At 43.0% G+C, this 20,971-nt stretch overlaps 1 long non-coding RNA gene across 1 annotated transcript in view; it reads left to right on the top strand.

Moving 5' to 3' along the window:
- LOC100978361 (uncharacterized) overlaps window positions 1-20,971 on the top strand; it is a 40,043-nt gene that overhangs the window by 10,545 nt on the left and 8,527 nt on the right. The window contains exon 2 of the long non-coding RNA XR_008620900.2: window positions 2,754-20,159. This is a non-coding gene — a long non-coding RNA (uncharacterized LOC100978361). The remainder of the gene's footprint in view (window positions 1-2,753; window positions 20,160-20,971) is intronic.

The following is a 20,971-nucleotide window of genomic DNA, read 5'->3' as shown; positions in this document are numbered from 1 at the left end:
GATCTGTCCACCTCAGCCTCCTAAAGCGCTGAGATTACAGGCATGAGCCACCACGTCCAGCCTAGAGATATTTATACTTTAATAGCTGCCTGCAATACCAATACACCTAGAATGAATTAGAAGAATTTGAAAACAGATTTCAGGATTAGTAAAAGAAAGTCAAGCCCCTATGCCTCCTGTTCTACATTCCTCAAATCACATAATCCTGATTTTTTCCTCTTCGTATGAAAATTCCTCTCATTTTGGGCCTGTTCGATTTTTTGGGAGACAGCACCCAGCAGAAACACACCGCACTTACATGCAACCCCTCCATTGCACAGTTTCTAAATGCCCCCCCTCCTTTTTTTTCCATTCTCTGATCCTAAAAAAAGAAATACATATTGGCATAATCACGGATCTCTGCAGCCTTGATCTCTTAGCCTCAAGTGATTCTCCTGCCTCAGCTTCCTGAGTAGCTGAGACCACAGGTGCTTGCCACCATGCCCAGCTATTTTTTTTTCTTTGTTTTTTTGTAAAGATGTGTCTCACTATCTTGCCCAGGCTGATCTTGAATTCCTGGGCTCAAGTGATCCTCCTACCTTGGCCTCCCAAAGTGCTGGGATTTTATATATATATATATATATATATATATATATATATATATATATATATATATATATTTCCATTTTACTTATGTTAATGCTTTCCCTCTTTTGGCATAGAAAAGCTAATAAAGCTTAAACTTAAATGGAACTTGTATAAACACAATATATCTGATGATACCTTTGAAAGATGTCTTACATTTGTCTTTTCTTTCAGAAAAATGTGATGCCAGTCCCTGAAATGTGTAGCAATTTAATTATGGGTAGCATTCTTCTTTCCCTGTACTTACTATAGTATTAACTTACTACTAATGCTAAGAAGTTTATAATTTTTGATAATTCAGATTTGGATTAGATTAAGATTTATGTCTATGCATAACTCATTAAAAACTTTTTAAACCAAATTGTCAAAAAAGATTGTAGGTACCTTGTTTAAAGAAAATATATAAGCTAGTTTCAAGAATTCCAAAATATTTTTTTAAAGCAGCTCTGTACATGTCGATAAATTATTTGCTCATTGTAATTTTTTGAATCTGTTTGTCAAAGCAAATGTAGACGGGCTCGAACTCCTGACCTCAAATGATCCACCCGCCTCAGTCTCCCAAATGCTGGTATTACAGGCATGAGCCACCGCTCATGGCCTGTTATCATTTTTAATTGAAAATTTTACTGAGATAATTGTAGATTCACTTGCCATTATAAGAAATAATTCAGAGATATCACTTGTATACTTAGCCCAGTGTCCCCCAAAGGTAAAATTTTGCAAAATTATAGTCTAATGTAACAGCATGAATATTGACATTAATACAATCCACTGAGTTTATTCAGATTTCCCCAGTTTTACTTGTATTCAATTGTGTGTTTGTGTATTAAGTTCTATATAACTAGTCAATATACTGAACAGTTCTAACATCACAAGTATCCTTCAGGTAGCCCTTTTGTATCCACATCCACTTCCTTCTCATCCCCAACTATTGACAACCACTAATCCCTTTTCCATTTCTAAAACGTGATTTCAAAAATGTTACATACTTGGCTGGGGGCGGTGGCTCATGCCTGTAATCCCAGCACTTTGGATATACTGTCTCTACTAAAAATACAAAAATTATCTGGGAGTGGTTGTGCACACCTGTAATCCCAGGTGCTTGGGAAGCTGAGGCAGGAGAATTGCTTGAACCCGGGAGGCAGAGCTTGCAGTGAGCCGAGAGTGTGCCACTTCACTCCAGCCTGGGCAACAGAGTGAGACTCTGTTTCAAAAATAAATAAATAAATAAAACGGTCTTCATACAGCCTTTGCTGCTAGGAAATATAGTTTCTAATTAATGTAATTTTTTGTCAAATACAAAATGCTTCTGAACGTTTCTGGTTATCAAGCTGGTAATCTTTTACAGTGTCCCCAATTTTTTTTCTACTCTCTTACTAGTTCTCCAGATCACATGCAGGCTATTAAGAAATGTGAACTAACAAATTAAGTTAAAGTAGCAGGATGGGCGCTGTGGCTCACACCTATAATCCCAGCACTTTGGGAAGCTGAGGCAGGTGGATCACTTGAGGTCAGGAGTTTGAGAGCAGCCTGGCCAACAAGGTGAAACCACATCTCTACTAAAAAAAAAAAAAAAATGTGCCAGGTGTGGTGGTGCATACCTGTAATCCTAGCTATTTGGGAGGCTGAGGCATGAGAATCGCTTGAACCCAGGAGGCAGAGGCTGCAGGGAGCCAGGATCATAGCACTGCACTCCAGCCTGGGTGACAGAGCTAGACCCTGTCTGAAAAAAAAAAAAATGTTAGTAGCAGCAGAGCACAGTGGCTCATGCCTGTAATCCCAACACTATGGGAGTCTGAGGCGGGAGGATCTCTTGAGCTTAGGAGTTCAAGACCAGCCTGACAACATAGTAAGACTCCATCTCTACAAATAATCATTAAAAAAATTAGCCGGGCGTAGTGGCACCTGCCTGTAGTCCCAGCTACTGGGGAGGCTGAGATGGGAGGATCACCTGAGCCTGGGAGGTCAAGGCTGCAGTGAGCTGTGATCGCCATTGTACTCCAAACTGGGTGACAAGAGTGAGACCATGCCTCAAAAATAATAATAATAAATGTATAATTTAAATGTGACCTAACATTATGAAGTTTTTAAAAACAAAATTATAAATGATTTTAACACTTTCTCATTAGCTAAGAAATCTTCAGAACAAACTTTTCATAAAAGAAACTTCACTGCAAGAGTTGAAGCCTGAGCTAGAAAGTTACAAAGAAAATAATGTACAACAGTCGTTCCAGATAATGTCCCTGAAAGATAATATCAAGGACCTACAGGAACTTACTGCTTCTCTAACCAGAATTAAATATTTGAGAAACACCAATATTCAGAGGCTTCAAAGAGGCAACTGGGATTTAACTAAATGAATTATTGAGCTAGAAACTGTCTAAGGTAGGGATTTTTCCAGTTTGTTTTCAAACATGTCTTTTGTTGTAAGCTTGCAAATAGCATATGAACTCTATACTCCTGATTGATCATAGAATTTAAATCTGCAGAATTTCACTTAATACCTGACTCAACATTATTATATTTTGTATTGAGATATAACTTAAATACCTCGGGCCAGGTGTGGTGGCTCATGCCTATAATCCCAGCACTTTGGGAGGCCAGGGCTGGTGAATCACTTGAGGTCAGGAGTTCAAAACCAGCCTGGCCAACATGACAAAACCCTGTCTCTACTAAAAATACAAAAAAATTAGCTGGGCATGGTAGCATGCACCTGTAATCCCAGCTACTCAGGAGGCTGAGGTAGAAGAATCACTTGAATCCAGGAGGTGCGAGACTCTGTCTAAAAAAAAAAAAATCCAATTTGAGATATAACTTACATACCTCAAGATTCAGTTAAAGTGTACAATTCAATGGTTCTACAATCATCACCACTATCTAATTTCAGAACAATTTCATCACACCTCCCCAACCCCCACTGCAAAAAAAAACCCATGCCCGGCTGGGCACGGTGGCTCATGCCTGAGATCCCAGCACTTTGGGAGGCCGAGACAGGCGGATCACAAGGTCAGGAGTTCGAGACCAGCCTGGCCAACATGGCGAAACCCCATCTCTACTAACTACAGGCAGGTGCCTATAATCCCAGCTACTCAGGAGGCTGAGGCAGGAGAATAGCTTAAATCCAGGAGGAGGAGGTTGTGGTGAGCCGAGATCATGCCATTGCACTCCAGCCTGAGCAGCAAGAGTGAAACTCTGTCTCAAAAAAAAAAAAAAAGATTTAATGATTGACCTGCTGGATTTTGAACTTGCATGGGGCCTATAGCCTCTTTCTTTTGGCCAAATTCTCCCTTTTGGAATGAGAGTATTTACCCAATGCCTGTAATTCCCATTATATTTCGGAAGTCACTAACTTGTTTTGTTGTTGTTGTTGTTGTTGTTTTTTGAGACAGAGTCTTGCTCTGTTGCCCGGGCTGGAATGCAATGGCACAATCTCGGCTCACTGCAACCTCTGCCTCCCGGGTTCAAGTGATTCTCCTGCCTCGGCCTCCCAAGTAGCTGAGATCACAGGCATGCACCACCACCCCCGGCTAATTTTTGTATTTTTAGTAGAGATGGGGGTTTCACCATGTTGGCCAGGCTAGTCTCCAACTCCTGACTTCAGGTGATCCACCGGCCTTGGCCTCCCAAAGTGCTGGGATTACAGGCATGAGCCACCGTGCCCAGCCCGAAGTTACTAACTTGTTTTGGATTTTACGGGCTCACAGGCAGAAGGGACTTGCCTTGTCTCAGATGAAACTTTGGGCTTTTGAGTTAATGCTGGAATGAGTTAGAACTTTGGGGGAACTGTTGGGAAGGCAGATTGTATTTTGAAATGTGAGAAGGACATGAGATTTGAGAGGGCCCAGTGGGAGAATGATAAGGCTTGAGTCTGTGTCCCTGCCCAAATCTGATGTCAAAGTATAATCCCCAGTGTTAGGGCCTGGTGGGAGCTGATTGGATCATGGGGGTGTATTTCTCCTTTGGTGCTGTTCTCATGATAGTGAGTGAGTTACCATGAGATCTGGTTGTTTAAAAGTGTGTAGCACCTCTCACCTCACTCTATTCCTTCTGCTCTGGCCATGTAAGATGTGCCTGCTTCCCCTTCACCTTCTGCCATGATTGTAAGTTTCCTGAGGCTTCCCTAGCCATGCTTCCCGTGCAGCCTGTGGAACTGTGAGCCAATTAAACCTCTTTTCTTTGTAAATTACCTAGTCTGAAGCACTTCTTTATAGAAGTGCAAGAACAGACTAATACATTGAACATCTCTTCATGTGCTTATTGGCCATGTGTATATCTTCTTTGTAGAAATACCTATTCATATTCATTGTCCCTTTTAAAATTGGGTTGTCTTTTTATTGCTGAGTTGTAAGTGTTCTTTATATTTTCTGGATACTGGACTTTTATTAAGTGTATAATTTGTAAATATTTTCTCCCAATTTGTGGGTCATCTTTTCACTTTCCTAAAAGTGTCATTTCAAGCAAAAATTTTAATTTTGATGGAGTTGTGTGTGTGTGTATGTGTATGTGTATGTGTGTCTTTGGTGTCATAGCTGAGAAATTATTGTCAAATCCAGGATCATGAAAGATTTACATCTATATTTTCTTTTAAGAGTTATAGTTTTGGCCGGGCGTGGTGGGTCATGCCTGTAATTCCAGCACTTTGGGAGGCCAAGGCAGGTGGAGTTCAAGACCAGCCTGGCCAACATGGTGAAACTCCGTCCCTACTAAAAATACAAAAATTAGCTGAGCATGGTGGCACACGCCTGTAATCCCAGCTGCTCGTGAGGCTGAGGCAGAAGAATAGCTTGAGCCCGGCAGACAGAGGTTGCAGTGGGCCAAAATCATGCCACTGCACTCCAGCCTGGCCGACAGACTCTGTCTCAAAAAAAAAAAAAAGATTTATAGTTTTGGCTGGGCGTGGTGGCTCATGCCTATAATCCCAGCATTTTGGGAGGCCAAGGCAGGTGGATCACTTTAGGCCAGGAGTTTGAGACCAGCTGGGCTGACATAACAAAACCTGATCTCTACTAAAAGTACAAAACTTAGGCTGGGCACAGTGACTCATGCCTGTAATCCCAGCACTCTGGGAGGCCGAGATGGGCAGATAATTTGAGGCCAGGCATTGGAGACCAGCCTGGCCAACATGGTAAAACCCTGTCTCTACTAAAAATACAAAAATCAGCTGGGCGTGGTGGCACGCACCTGTAATTTCAGCTACTCGGGAGGCTGAGGTGGGAGAATTGCTTGAACCCAGGAGGCAGAGGTGGCAGTGAATTGAGATCATGCCACTACACTTCAGCCCGGGTGATAGAACGAGACTCTGTCTCAAAATAATAATAATAGTAATAATAATAGCTGGACATGGTGGTGCACACCTGTATTCCCAGCTACTTGGAAGGCTGAAGCAGGAGAATTGCTTGAACCCAGAAGGTGGAGGTTGCAGTGAGCCAAGATTGTGCCACTGCACTCCAGCCTGGGTGACAGAGCAAGACAGGTGTACTCCAGACTGGGTGACTGCACCCCAGCCTGGGTGACACTGCACTCCAGCCTGGGTGACAGAGCAACTAACTAACTAACTAACTAAAACTATAGTTAGTTTATATATAGTTTTTAGTTAAAACTATAGTTAGTTTGAGCCAGGCGCGGTGGCTCACGCCTGTAATCCCAGCACTTTGGGAGGCCGAGGCGGGCGGATCACGAGGTCAGGAGATCGAGACCATCCTGGCTAACAAGGTGAAACCCCGTCTCTACTAAAAAATACAAAAAATTAGGCGGGCGTGGTGGCGGGCGCCTGTGGTCCCAGCTAGTCGGGAGGCTGAGGCAGGAGAATGGCGTGAACCCGGGAGGCGGGGCTTGCAGTGAGCCGAGATCGCACCAATGCACCTCCAGCCTGGGCGGCAGAGCGAGACTCCGTCTCAAAACAAAAACAAAAACAAAAACAAAAGCCATAGTCTTTCTAAAACTATAGTTAGTTTATAATTAACTATAGTTTTAGTTATAAAATATAACTATAAAGTTATAGTTTTAGCACTTACATTTATGTCTTTGACTTCTTGTGGCAAATTTTTATATATGATGTGAGGTAGGAGTCCAGATTCATTGTTTTTCATATAAATATCCAGTTGTCCTCAGCACCTCTGTGGAACTATCTTGGCATTCTTGCCAAGAATCAATTGACCATAAATGTATGGGTTTATCTTTGGGCACCCAATTCTATTTCATTGGTCTGTATGTCTGTCCTTATACCAGCACCACACTGTCTTGATTAATGTAGCTTTGTAGTAAGTTTTGAAATGGGGAAGTGTGAAAAATTCCAACTTAATTTCATTTTTTTCAAGATCATTCTGGCTATTTTGGGTCCCTTACTTTTCCATGTGTATTTTAAGATCAGCTTTTCCATGAACATGGAATATTCTTCCATTTATTTAAGTCTTCTTTAATTTCTTTTTTTTTTTCCCCCGAGATGGCGTCATGCTCTGTCGTCCAGGCTGGAGTGCAGTGGCACGATCTCGGCTCACTGCAACCTCTGCCTCCTGGGTTCAAGCAATTCTCCTGCCTCAGCCTCCTGAATTGCTAGGATTACAGATGCTCACCACCATGCCCAGCTAATTTTTGTATTTTTAGTAGAGACAGGGTTTCACCATGTTAGCCAGACTGGTCTTGAACTCCTGACCTTGTGATCCACCCACCTTGGCCTCCCAAAGTGCTGGGATTACAGGCGTGAGCCACCGCGCCCGGCCTTCTTTTTCTTTTTCTTAGAGACAGGGTCTCACTCTGTTACCCAGGCTGCAGTGCAGTGGCACAATCATAGTTCAGTGTAATCTTGAATTCCTGGGCTCAAGCAATCCTCCTGCCTCAGCTTCCCAAGTAGATAGGACTACAGATGCATGCCTCCATGCTTGGCTAATTTTTAATTTTTTTTTTTATATAGAGTTGGGGTCTTGCTGTGTTACCCAGGCTGGTCTCAAACTCCTGGCCTCAATCAATCTTACTGCCTTGGCCTTCCAAAGCACTGAGATTACAGGCATGCACCACCACACCCAGCCTCTTTAAATTGTTTTAACAATGTTTTGTAGTTTTCAGTGTATGTGTGTTACATTTCTTTTGTTAAATTTATTACTAATATTTTATTCCTTTTATGCATTGTAAATGAAACTGTTTCCATATTTCATTTTTTGATTGTTTATTTTTAGAGAGTAGAAATACAATTGATTCATGTATATCAGTCTTTGTCCTGCAAGCTTGCTGAACTCATTTATTAGCTCTAGGGTTTTTTTGGTATGTGTGTGTGGTTTCCTTGGGATTTTCTCCATACAAGACTATGAATCTGCAAATATGTGGGTTTTTAAAAATTTATTATTATTATTATTTTTGAGATGGAGTCATACTCTGTCATCCAGGCTGGAGTGCAGTGGCACGATCACAGCTCACAACAACTTCTGCCTCCCAGGCTCAAGCAATTCCCCTGCCTCAGCCTCCTGTAGCTGAGATTACAGGAGTGAACCACCATGCCTGACTAATTTTTGCATTTTTAGTAGAGATGGGGTTTTGCCATGTTGCCTAGGCTTGTCTCAAACTCCTGGGTTCAGGCTACCCACTCACCTTGGCCTCCCAAAGTGCTGGGATTATAGGCGTGAGCCACCACACCCAAATATTGTTGAGTGTTTTTAATCACAAAAGTGTGTTGGATTTTTTGTCCAATGCTTTTTTTTTTTTTGCATCTTACTGAAATAATCATGTGATTTTATCCTCTATAGAATTTGTTATTGTTAGACTTATTGTATTAGTTGGTATACAGAGAGAGGAGATATTTGATAATGTGCCCTCAGTTGATAGGAGAAACAAAGTCATTAATTTTTCCTCTTATAATAAGAATAATATTTGAGAAACTCACACAATATGAAAAGCTATTCTATTCAGATGTGCACACTACTGTAACCTATTTCTATTTTGTATTGGTTAGTATGTATCAGGTCATCTCATAGGTTGGGGCTCTTCTGAGTCTTGCATTTCTCAAAACACTTTTTTTTCTTTTGCTGTATTTATACCAAGTCACCTTTTGTTTGTTGGTTGGTTGGTTGGTTTGTTGGTTTGAGTCGGAATCTCACTCTGTCGCCGAGGCTGGAGTGCAGTAGAGTGATCTTGGCTCACTGCAACCTCTGCCTCCCAGGTTCAAGCGATTCTCCTGCCTCAGCCTCCCAAGTAGCTGAGACGACAGGTGCATGCCACTCTGCCCAGCTAATTTTTGTATTTTTAGTAGAGATGGGGTTTCACCATATTGGCCAGGCTGGTCTCGAACTCCTGACCTCAGGCGAGCCACCCACCTCAGACTTTCAAAGTGCTGGGATTACAGGCGTAAACCACTGCGCCCAGACTACTTTTTAAAAGAAATTATATAGGAGACTAAAATTGAATAAAGAAACAAACCTTTACTCAGATTGAGATATTAGTTAAACTTAAGGGCCTGAAACAAGGAAAATGGGGTTTGCTTTTTTCTGGTTGTGCAGAGAGTGTACGAATAAAAAGAACTCACAAAGTTGAAGTGAAAGACTGATTAAAAGAAATTCATCATCCAAATATCTTCTCAGTGTTAAGCAAGCACATGAAGTTAGCTATAGCTCGACCCTTAACAGCTAATCAGGTAAACTCTTCAACTCAGTTTTGAACGTAACATAGTACACTACAGACTTTTTGTTGTTGTCCTCAGAGCTAAAGAGAAACAATGGCTATATGGCATACTATGAGGATTAATTTTATATGTCTACTTGACTGGGCCATAGGGTGCCCAATATATGGTCAAACATTATTTTAGGTGTTTCTGTGAGAGTGTTTTGGATAATTTTAACATTTAAATTGGTATACTGAGTAAAGCAGATGATACTCCCTATTGTGAGTAGGCCTCATCCACTGAGTTAAAGGCCTGAATAGAACAAAAAGATTAACCCTCCCCCAGGTAAGAGCGAATTCTTCCTGCCTGATGGCCTTCAAAATGGGACATCAGCTCTTTTTCCTGCCTTTGGACTCAAACCATTGGCTCTTCCTGGGTCTTGAGCCTGCTGGCCTTTAGACTGGAGCTACACTATCAGCTCTCTTGATTTTCAGGCCTTCAAACTTAGACTCGAACTACATTATTGGCTCCCCTGGGTCTCCCAGATCCCAGCAGATCTTGGGAATTGCCAGCCTTCATAATTGCTGAGGCAGTTCCTTTTTTTGAGATGGGATCTTCCTCTGTCACCCACACTGGAGTGTAGTGGTACGATCATGGCTTACTGCAACCTCAAACACCTGGGCATAAGTGATGCTCCTGACTCAGCCTCCTGAGTAGCAGGGACCACAGGCACGTGCCACCATGCCCAGCTAATTTTTTAAAAATTTTTTGTAGATACAAGGTCTCACTTTGTTGCCCAGGCTGGTCTTGAACTGCTGGGCTCAAGCTATCCTTCCACCTCAGCCTCCCAAGGTGCTGGGATTATAGGCATGAGCCACTGTGCCCAGCCAAAAGTCAGAAGATAATTGAATGGCATCTTAAAGTGCTGAAAGAAAAAATACTGACAACCCAGAATCTATACTCAGTGAAATTATCCTTCAAAATTGAAGATGAGGCCGGGCGCGGTGGCTCACGCCTGTAATCCTAGCACTTTGGGAGGCCGAGGCGGGCGGATCACGAGGTCAGGAGATCGAGACTATCCTGGCTAACATGGTGAAACCCCGTCAGTACTAAAAATACAAAAAAAATTAGCCGGGCATGGTAACGGGTGCCTGTAGTCCCAGCTACTCGGGAGGCTGAGGCGGGAGAATGGTGTGAACCCAGGAGGCGGAGCTTGCAGTGAGCCGAGATCGCGCCACTGCACTCCAGCCTGGGCGAGAGTGAGACTCCGTCTCAAAAAAAAAAAAAAAAAAAAAAAAAAATTGAAGATGAAATAAACATGGTTTCAGAAGAAAAAAAAAGAAATCATTTATTGTCAGAAGAACTACACTATTAAGAAACACACCAGGCAATTTTTCTGGATGAAGGAAAATGATCCTTGGTGGCTACAGAGAAATGTAGGGTAGAATAAGGAGTAAAGAAAGGGTAGATAGAAATTAATACTGACAATTAATTTTAAAAAATCCTATACAATTTATAATATATGAAAAAGTAAAACATATCAGTAGTACAAGGGCAAGAAATGGTAAATGGAGTTAAGCTATCATAAGTGTTTTATTTAGGGAGTATCACAAAAGTATTAAAGTAGAATGTAATAGGCCGGGCGGGGTAGCTCACACCTGTAATCCGAGTACCTTGGGAGGCTAAGGAGGGCGGATCACTTGAGGTCAAGAGTTCGAGATCAGCCTGGCCAACATAGTGAAGCCCCACCTCTACTAAAAATACAAAAATTAGCCAGGTGTGGTGGCACACGTCTGTAATCCCAGCTACTTGGGAGGCTGAAGCATGAGAATAGCTTGCACGTGGGAGGCGGAGGTTGCAGTGAGCCGAGATCCTGTCACTGCACTCCAGCCTGGGCGACAAAGCGAGACTCTCAAAAAAAAAAAAAAGCATGTAATAAATCAAATATGCATTATGTAATCACAAAATCCAGCTTAACAGCTAAATAATAATTTAAAAGATATTAAAAACTTAATATGGAAGAAAAATGAAATAAAAAACTTTATTAATCCAAGGCCAGGCGCAGTGGCTCATGCCTGTAATCCCAGCACTTTGGGAGGCCAAGGCGGGTGGACCACCTGAGGCCAGGAGTTCCAGACCAGCCTGGCCAACATGATGAAACCCCGTCTCTACTAAAAATACCTGGGCAAAGTAGAGCATGCCTGGCCGGGCGCAGTGGCTCATGCCTGTAATCCCAGCACTTTGGGAGGCTGAGACGGGTGGATCAGGAGGTCAGGAGATCGAGACCATCCTGGCCAACATGGTGAAACCCTGTCTCTACTAAAAATACAAGAATTAACTGGGCATGGTGGCACATGCCTGTAATTCCAGCTACTCTGGAAGCTGAGGCAGAATTGCTTGAACCAGGGAATCAGGTTGCAGTGAGCTGAGATCATGCCACTGCATTGCAATCTGGCGACACAGCGAGATTCTGTCTCAAAAAAAAAAAAAAAAAATTAGAGCATGCCTGTAATCTGAGCTACTCAGGAGGCTGAGACACGAGAATCACTTGAACCCAGGGCGGCGGAGGTGCAGTGAGCAGCGATCACACCACTGCATTCCAGCCTGGGCGACAGAGTGAGACTCCCTCTCAAAAAACAAACAAACAAACAAAAACTTTATTAATCCAAATTAAAATGGTAGAGTAGTAGTAAAGGAACAGAGAATAGATGGGAAAAACAATAAATAACATGATAAACCCGACAATTTCAATAATTACTTTAAAGATAGATGGTATTGTAACTGCCCAATGGGTTCACCTTGCCCGCTGCCTAGACAGAGACGATTTCTCAAGACAGGGGAATTGCAATAGAGAAAGATAAATTCACACAGAGCTGGCTGTATGGGAGACCAGAGTTTTATTATTACTCAAATCAGTATCCACAAGCATTCCGCCTTCAGAGTTTTTAAGGACAACATGTTGGGTGGGAGGAAGCTAGTGAGCCGGGAGTGCTGATTGGTCAGAGATGAAATCATAGGGAATGGAAGCTGTCTTCTTGAGCTGAGTCAATTCCTGGGTGGGGACTACAAGATCAGATGAGTCAGTTTATCAATCTACGTGGTGCCAGCTGACCCATCAAATGCAGGGTCTGCAAAATATCTCAAGCACTGATCTTAGGAGCAGTTTAGGGAGGGTCAGAATCTTGTAGCCTCCAGCTGCAAGACTCCTAAACCATAATTTCTAATCTTGTGGTTAATGTTAGTCCTACCAAGGCAATCTAGTCTCCAGGCAAGAAGGAGGTCTGCTTTGGGAAAGGGCTGTCATCTTTGTTTTAAACTATAAACTATAAAGTAAGTTTCTCCCAAAGTTAGTTCAGCTTACATCCAGGAATGCACAAGGACAGTTTGGAGGTTAGAAACAAGATGGGGTCAGTTAAGTTAGATCTCTTTCACTGTCTCAGGCATAATTTTGCACAGGCGGTTTCAGTATAATCATTTCAGTACAAGACAAGATTTAAAAAAAGAAAACTAATGCTAAGCATTTTTCAAGAAACATACTGCAGGCCGGGTGCAGTGGCTCACGCCTGTAATTCCAGCACCTTGGGAGGCTGAGGCGGGCGGATCACGAGGTTAGGAGATCAAGACCATCCTGGCTAACATGGTGAAACCCCATCTCTACTAAAAACACAAAAAAATTAGCCGGGTGTGGTGGCGGGCACCTGTAGTCCCAGCTACTCGGGAGGCTGAGGCAGGAGAATGGATCAACCCAGGAGGCAGAGCTTGCAGTGTGCCAAGATCCTGCCACTGCACTCCAGCCTGGGTGACAGAGCGAGACTCTGTCTCAAATAAAAAAAAAGAAGGAAACATACTGTAGCCAGACGCCACCTATAGTCCCAGATACTTGGGAGGCTGAGGCAGGAGGATAGCTTGGGACCAGTTTGAGACCAGCCTGAGCAACATAGCAAGACCCTGTCTCCAAAATTTAAAAATGTTTAAAAAGAGATATATTTTACATATAAGAACACAGAAAGATGTTATTAAAAATAAAAAAATGACATTTGGGTAATGTGAATATTACCCTAAAGAAAGCTGCATCCATGTGGAACTGTTACCGGGAATGGGTCCCAATCTAGACCCCAAGAGAGGGTTCTTGGACCTCACGCAAGAAAGAATTAGGGGCAAATCCATAAAGTGAAAGCAAGTTTATTGGGAAAGTAAAGGAATAAAGAATGATTACTCCATAGGTAGAGTCACAGTATGGGCTGCTTAACTGAGTATACTTAGTTATTTCTTGATTATATGCTAAACAAGGGGTGGATTATTCATCAGTTTTCTGGAAAAGGGGCAGGCATTTCTCGGAACTGAGGGTTCCTTCTTTTTTTAGACTGTATAGGGTAACTTCCTGATGTTGCCATGGTATTTATAAACTGTCATGGCCCTAGTGGGAGAGTCTTTTAGCATGCTAATGCATTATAATTAGTGTATAATGAGCTCTGAGGACAACCAGAGGTCACCTTTGTCACCATCTTGGTTTTTGGTAGGTTTGGGCTGTCTTCTTTATCACATTCTGTTTCATCAGCAGGGTCTTTGTGATCTGTATCTTGTGCTGACCTCCTATCTCATCCTGTGACTAAGAATGCCTAAGCTCCTGGGAATGCAGCCAGTAGTTCTGAGCCTTACTTTACCCAGCCCCTATTCAAGATGGAGTTGCTCTGGTTCTAATGCCTCTGACAGAACCTCCTGATTGTCACAATATTACCAGTAGCAGCAGGCAGCTATTCACACCCAAATTTCACCTTAAAAAGAATGGCTTCAAAATTGACCTCCCCCATGGGAAATACTGCAGGACTTAACACAGCATTGTTTTTCTCTTCATTTCTCTACGATTTCTTTCTTTCTTTTTTTTTCCTTTTTTCCGAGGTGGAGTTTCTCTCTTTTTGCCCAGGCTGGAGTGCACTGGTGCAATCTTGGCTCACCACAACCTCTGTCTCCCGGGTTCAAGCAATTCTCCTGCCTCAGCCTCCCGAGTAGCTGGGATTACAGGCATGCGCCACCACGCCAGGCTAATTTTGTATTTTTAGTAGAGACGGTGTTTCTCCATGTTGCAACCTCAGGTGACCCGCCCACCTTGGCCTCCCAAAGTGCTGGGATTACAGGCGTGAGCCACTGCACCCAGCCTACCATTTCTTTTTGGGACAGGGTCTTGCTGTGTTGCCCAGGCTGGTTTCTAACTCCTGGGCTCAAGCGATCCACTGGCCTCAGCCTCCTGAAGTGCTGGGATTACAGGAGTGAGCCACTGCACCAGGCCCATTTCTCTACCATTTCTGATCTCTCTCTAGAAACACTTGGATAACTGCACAGCTCCTTTCATAAGAAATATATTTTAGGGCCGGGTGTGGTGGCTTATGCCTGTAATCTCAGCACTTTGGGAGGCCGCGGCAGGTGGATCAACCGAGGTCAGGAGTTCGAGACCAGCCTGGCCAAGATGGTGAAACCCCATCTCCACTAAAAATACAAAAAATTAGTCGGGAGTGGTGGTGCATGCCTGTAATCCCAGCTACTCAGGAGGCTGAGGCAGGAGAATCACCTGAACCCAGGAGGCGGAGGTTGCAGTGACCCAACATTGCGCCATTGCATGCCAGTCTGAGCAACAAGAGTGAAACTTTGTCTCAAAAAACAAATAAACAAATGAACAAACAAACAAACAAAAAAGCATTGTTATTCCTCAGAGTAAGAGCAAAGACCATCCCCTGCAGAAGCTTAGGAACTATGCACAGAACTTTACAGAACAGGGGCGATGCTTTAACTGAAGGCTGACTACTGACCAGAGAATGGAATTCTGAGAGGGCTCAAGGAATAAAAGGAAACTAGGCAGGGAAAGGGAAGGCGCCCATCTGAAGCAAACTTCAGCGGCCATCAGGATATCTTGTGGTGGTCACAAGTTGTAGGCTCTGTTTTTGGAAGGTTTGGGTATAGCGCAGGATTCCATTTGTCTACTTGGCTACACCTCTGCCTGAGGTACACTGTTGCCAGAAAAGACGGTCCCAATCCAGACCCCAAGAACAGGTTACTGGATCTTGCACAGGAAATAATTCAAGGGAAGTCACACAGCACAGAGAAAAAGCAAGTTCATACAATGTTACTGAGTAAGTTATCCCCAGAAAGCAGGAGGAGGAACACACCATCCTTGTTAGTGTCTCTATTTATAAGAAACGTATGAGAAGCTATAATTAAACTTGGAACATGCAGATGTGCTCACTAAAGGTAGGGGCTATTGGTGTTATAGATGACCATTAATCTTTCAACCTAAGCCTGCTCATTAACGGCATCTTTAATAAAGTGGGCTACACTCTTAGGACATCTGGACATTCTGCAGGATTGGTGGGAGATGTTCTGTATGGCCACCAATATTCTGTAATTATAATTGGTGGTCAGCTTGGGATGTGGCTATTTTCAGACCACAAGCATTAACCTTACAGAGTGCCTAGCTACTCATTTCAAGGTGGAGTCACTCTGGCCATGTTTTACCAAACCAGAGGTCTGGCAAGGAGAGGTTCCTCTAACACCATGAGGTCAACGTCACTCAAGTTCCTGGCCAGCCAAACTCTGAAAGCGAGGAGTCCCAAATTGAGGATCAAGTTCCTCCAGAAATCATTGCTATGGGTGGCAAAGCAGTAGATTCCCTGAAGCCAATCTCCCACATTGTCTGGAATTTTGGGAGCTTCATTTGCCCAGCTGGCAGTGCCAATGGGGACCCCGCTGGAAGCCATAGTAGCACCTTTGGGCTCTGCATAGGACTTGCTCAATACACCATATTGGAGTCGTTGGCTCTTTTTGTTATTTTAAGTTGAAATTTGAAGATTGGCTGAGGTGGTTTCATGATATTGTTGCCTACTGATATCTTACACAGAGTACGAGTACATCTGGTTGAAAAAGAAAAGGCAGAGAGAAAAGCAGACTTTTTGGAGTTGTTGTTCTCAGGCACTAACAGATTCATCCCTTATATGCATATGAATGGACAATAAGATATCTTGGATATTTTCATGGCAAAGGTGAGGAGAAATTTTTATTGCTTTTTGAAGAAACGTGATTTTTATTACCTTGGGTTATTCCAGGAGATAATTGATAAATGTTGAGTAGTTTGTTGGTCTTCTTCTTAAAGGAGGATCAAGAGAAGCAGTACAGCATGGCAGACTAGAAGCATTTCTGTTTTTTTGTTTTGTTTTGTTTGAGATGAAGTCTTGCTCTGTTGCCGAGGCTGGAGTGCAGTGGAGTGATCTCTGCTCACTGCAAGCTCCGCCTCCTGGGTTCAAGTGATTCTCCTGCCTCAGCCTCCCAAGTATCTGGGATTACAGGCATGTGCCACCACGCCCGGCTAATTTTTACATTTCTAGTAGAGACGGGGTTTCACCATGTTAGCCAGGCTCAAACTCCTGACCTTAAATGATCCACCCACCTCGGCCTCCCAAAGTGCTGGGATTACAGGCATGAGCCACCGCACCTGGCTGAAGGGTCTTCAGTATCATCTCTGTGATAGATAAATTGTTTAGTGGGTTATCTACATTGGCCATTGACATCTAGAATTAGGGTATGAGCTGGGTTTAGAAGAAGGAAATAAGGCTGGTCTCCAATAGACAGTGATTCATATGATAAGCAGAAAGTGTTACAGAAGTCTGGTAGAGGAGGATGGGAGACAGATTATTGTCAAGGAGATAGTAAAAGTTTATTTTGAAATCCTTAGACTATGCCGGGCTCAGTGGGTCACACCTGTAATCCCAGCACTTTGGGAGGCCGAGGCGGGCTGATCACCTGAGGTCAGGAGTTCGAGACCAGCCTGACCAACATGGAGAAACCCGGTCTTTATTAAAAATACAAAATTAGCCAGGCGTGGTGGTGCATGCCTGTAATCCCAGCTACTTGGGAGGCTGAGGCAGGAGAATCGCTTGAATCTGGGAGGCAGAGGTTGTGGTGAGCCAAGATCGCGCCATTGCACTCCTGCCTGGGCAATAAGGGCGAAACTCCGTCTCAAAAAAAAGAAAGAAATCCTTAGACTATAAATTTGTTATATAATCTGCATGTAAAACAAGGTCCTATATGACTCAAATAATGTGCAGGGTTCCCTTTAAAAAGTTCAGCAACTACTTTCCTTTTTTTTTTTTTTTTGAGATGGAGTCTCGCTCTGTCACCCAGGCTGGAGTGGGTTGGTGCAATCTTGGCTCACTGAAACCTCTGCCTCCTGGGCTCAAGCCATCTTCTCACCTCAGCATCCTCGGTAATTTAGTTGGGACTACTGGCGTGCGCCACCATGCCCGGCTAATTTTTTTGTATTTTGTGGAGAGACAGGGTTTCACCATGTTGCCCAGGCTTGTCTCAAACTCCTGGGCTCAAGTGATCCTCCTGCCTTGATCTCCCAAAGTGCTAGGATTACAGGCGTGAGCCACCACACCTGGCCAATGACTTTCAAATTTGTTTAAAGTAATCCCAATCTTTATTTGCCTCTCTCAAGTAATTAATGATAACACTTTCTTTAAAAAAAAAAAATGCTGTCACTAGGCTGGGTGCGGTGGCTCACATCTGTAATCCCAGCACTTTGGGAAGCCGAGGCGGGTGGATCACCTGAGGTCAGGAGTTCGAGACCAGCCTGACCAACACGGTGAAACCCTGTCTCTGCTAAATACAAAAATTAGCCAGGTATGGTGGCGGGCACCTGAAATTCCAGCTACTTAGGAGGCTGAGGAAGGAGAATCGCTTGAACCCCGGGAGGTGGAGGTTGCATTGAGCTGAGATGGCACCATTGCCCTCCAGCCTGGGCAACAAGAGCAAAACTGTCTCAAAAAAAAAAAAAAAAAAAAAAAACAGACCGGGCACGGTGGCTCATACCTGTAATCCCAGCACTTTGGGAGGCAGAGGCAGGTGGATCACCTGAAGTCAGGAGTTTGAGACCAGCCTGGCCAACATGGCAAAACCCCACCTCTACTAAAAATACAAAAAAATTAGCTGGGCATGGTGGCAGGTGCCTGTAATCTCATCTACTAGGGAAGCTGAAGCAGGAGAATCGCTTGAACTTGGGAGACGGAGGTTGCAGTGAGCTGAGGTTGTGCCATTGCACTCCAGCCTGGGAGACAGAGCAAGACTCCGTCTCAAAAGAAAAAAAAAAAATCTGTCACTAATCTCTAAGATCTCTGAATAATTCTCTCAGAATTAGAGTCTATACAGCTCTGATCTTTTCTTCTTTTATGCTGCTTGTTTTTCCAAGGCTTTTAGTGATGCAAACTTATCATTACTTTAACAGTTCCAGCTTTCCTTCTATGTCTTGGTTTTACACGACAAGAAGCCCAGAAACTGAACTTGCTTACTCAGCTCCCGGGGTTGAAGGTGGCAAGAAGGTGGTAAGAATCCTAGACAGGCTAGGCCTGGTGGCTCACGCCTATAATCCTAACAATTTGGGAGGCCAAGGCAGGAGGATCACTTGAGGCCAGGAGTTCGAGACTTGCCTGGGGAACATAGTGAGACCCTGTCTCTACAAAAAAAAAAAAGAAAAAATTAGCTGGGTGTGGTAGTGCACACCTGTGGTCCTAGCTAATCAGGAGGCCAAGTTGGGAGGATTGCTTGAGCCCAGGAGGTGGAGGCTACAGTGAGCAATGATGGCACCACACTCCAACCTGGGCGACACAGTGAGACCCTGTCTCAAAACAAAACAAAACAAAAGAAAGAAGACTTGGTAGAATTCTCCTGTGGGAGTTTGGAGAAAGAAGTAGAACATTATTATTGTTTTTTTCCTGTCATATTTTTAATGGAAACAGGATGATTAGAAGAGTGCAGGGGAAAGGTTGGGGAAAAGAAATGTGACTTCTTTCACTTTTACATTATTGAAATTGTTATTTAAATTGTATTCTATAACCATAATTAAATCTTTATAAACTTTTCACTTAATGATCTTAGCATTCATTGATGGTCTTTGCCTGAATCTTATTTCAAAAGGCAAGGCATTTCAAAAATGCTGATTTTTAAAATTTCTATCATTTCTTATACACTTATTAGCTCACATTTTTCTGTAATGAGTTTACCCTTATCAAGTGGGACTCTTTGGTTAGCTGCTCCTCTAAGCTAATTTTCTTGTATTCTCAAAGCAATTTCTCCATACTATCATTTCAATACCTCTTGCTGTTCTAGTTTGCTGTTTTGAGTATGTCCTTGTCTTACTTATGTGATTGACTTTTTTTTTGAGATGGAGTTTCTCTCTCGTCGCCCAGGCTGGAGTGCAATGGCACCATCTCTGCTCACTGCAACCTCCGCCTCCTAAGTTCAAGCGATTCTCCTACCTCAGCTTCCTGAATAACTGGGATTACAGGCACCTGCCACCACACCCAGATAATTTTTGTATTTTTAGTAGAGACGGGGTTTCACCATGCTGGTCAGGCTGGTCTTGAACTCCTGACCTCAGAGGATCCACCCGCCTTGGCCCCACAAAGTGCTGGGATTCCAGGCGTGAGCCACAGTGCCTGGCCATGACTAACTCATTCCATTGAGGGTCTTTTCTCCTGAAGTTTTGTGCTATGACTTTATATGTCAAAAGAAGGGAAATAGATGTCTCAGTATTAAATTTCAAACGGGAAGTTTAACCTGTATATTGGCTTATTTAGGGTAAGAGCGAAGCTATCCTGGACAAGAACTTTGACAGGACAATACTATTCACTCTGAAGGACCAAAAAATGAGCAGAAAATTTGGGATAAATGTCAACAAGATTTGAACCCTAAAGAAAAGCAAGCATCGAGTTAGACAGACGTCCATATTCATTCAACTGGGAAAATAAAACTGTGCAGTCCCAACATCAGAATTTCCTTGGTCAGTTGGTTATTGCGGGACAGCATTCTTCTGCATGACAGTATTGTCTCCTTACCAGCCACAGAGGAGGCTGTGAGAGAGAGGATTTGGGAAATTGGTGCAAATGAGAAATCTTGGAAATCTGTAAGTATATAGATATAAAAGTTATTCTTTCCAGTTTGATTCTTTTATGATGTAGATTTTAATATCAGTCAATTTAGGAAACTCTGTGGCTCTGAATTATAGTTATAATTCTAGTTTTACTATTACAGTGAAAGAAGAGAAGAGGCTGTTCATTATTATATTGGAAGTAGTGTAGCATGTTTATTAAGAGCGCAGAGCCCCAGCATGAAGCCTAGCTCTGCCATTTGCCAGCTGTGTGTGCTCTTGGGCAGACTACTTATCCTCTCTGTGCCTCATTTTCATTTGTGAAGTAGGGGACGGTGTGTAGTTCCCACCTCACAGAGTGGTTGCAAGGACCAAATGGGTTAATACATGATAAATGCTTAGTTTAGTGTAAGTTCAATAAATATCAAAATAGTGGTATGTTAAAGATAGTGTTTACATGATAACCTAAAATTAATTGCCAGTTTGTTTTAATTTACTGGTCAAGTCTATCAAATGATTGAATCAGCATGTTTAAGTGGATATATCTCATTTGTGTCCAGATCATTTTAGTATATTTATGACTCCTCACCTTAAAATTCAAATGATAATAGGTACAGTTAGTCCTCCATATCTGTGGATTCAACCAAGTAAAAATAAAAAATTGCATCACAACAAGGCATGGTGGCTCACATCTGTAGTCCCAGCACTTTGGGAGGCTGAGGCGGGTGGACCGCTTGAGGCCAGGAGTTTGAGACCAGCCTGGCCAACATGACAAAAACCCATCTCTACTAAAAATACAAAAATCAGCTGGGTGGTGGTGGCTTGCACTTGTAGTCCCAGCTACTCGG

The sequence above is a fragment of the Pan paniscus genome, chromosome 15 (genome assembly GCF_029289425.2).
Source record: "Pan paniscus chromosome 15, NHGRI_mPanPan1-v2.0_pri, whole genome shotgun sequence".
Lineage (NCBI taxonomy): Eukaryota > Metazoa > Chordata > Mammalia > Primates > Hominidae > Pan > Pan paniscus.
Note: the sequence above shows the minus strand (reverse complement) of the source record. Positions and strands in the feature narration are given on the sequence as shown.